Genomic DNA, 941 nt, shown 5'->3' on the forward strand with positions numbered 1-941 from the left:
GTAGTATTGTGTCTTTCTCTATGTAAAAGCTCTTTTTATCACTGTGATGTTGGGTCTGTTCGTGCATGTAGGCCTATGTATGTGTGCATTTGCCTTGTGCGTATGGGTTTCTATGTGACTGAGTGTTACAGTAAGTGTGTGTGTGTGTGTGTGCGTGTGCGAATTGTGTTCTTTAATATAGGGCCTAATGGGCGCCTTTGTTTCCATAAGTGTTTAATGTTTATGTGTTTATGACTTAATTTTTACTTATTCCTCATCTTCAAATCCGCGGTGTGTGATGAAAAGACTTTGTTTTGTTCCTGGAGGGCCATCCCCCTCTCCCCTCCCCACCCCACCCCTTCTCTCTAACTTTCTATTTATCTCGCTCTTTTTTTTTCTCTCTCTCTCTCTGTCTAACTGTTTTCGCAGTCCTCTCAATCTTAAAAAAAAAGACGGAAGGTTTTCGATTTATTCTTCTTTTTTTAACAATAAACACTGTTTCTGTTTAATTATCTTCAGAGAATAGTGATGAAATGGCAATAATGAGATCGATAACGACAGCAGTTACATGTCAATTCTAATTAAAGAATTAATGATAACACTGATGAAAATGAATATAATGATTAAAAAAAACATAACTGCAATCGTGATAACAGTAGTAAAAGAACAACACTATGATAAATCAGTCCAATTCAGTTCGATTCAATTCAATTCAATTTAATTCAATTCAAATAAAACCTCGTGCGCCTTCGAAACACGGACTGTGCTATAAGCAGGGAGCCACCTCCCTGGCTATCAAGGTCTCGTTGATGTGGAAGTGACTGTATCATGTACATCTGCAGTAACTAAAGTCTTATGGCTATTCAAAACCAGCTTCCGACACTTGAGAATCCCATATGGTCTAGTGGTTAGGATCCGGCGCTCTCACCGCCGTGGCCCGGGTTCGATTCCCGGTGTGGGAA

At 39.4% G+C, this 941-nt stretch overlaps 1 non-coding gene across 1 annotated transcript; it reads left to right on the forward strand.

The window, feature by feature from the left end:
- Positions 1–869: 869 nt before the first annotated feature.
- Positions 870–941, forward strand: Trnae-cuc (transfer RNA glutamic acid (anticodon CUC)). Its single transcript has one exon. It is a non-coding gene; the product is annotated as a tRNA-Glu (tRNA).

The sequence above is a fragment of the Diadema antillarum genome, unplaced genomic scaffold (assembly GCF_040938485.1).
Source record: "Diadema antillarum isolate AM-2024a unplaced genomic scaffold, OU_Dant_1.0 seq00000586_RagTag, whole genome shotgun sequence".
Taxonomy (NCBI): domain Eukaryota; kingdom Metazoa; phylum Echinodermata; class Echinoidea; order Diadematoida; family Diadematidae; genus Diadema; species Diadema antillarum.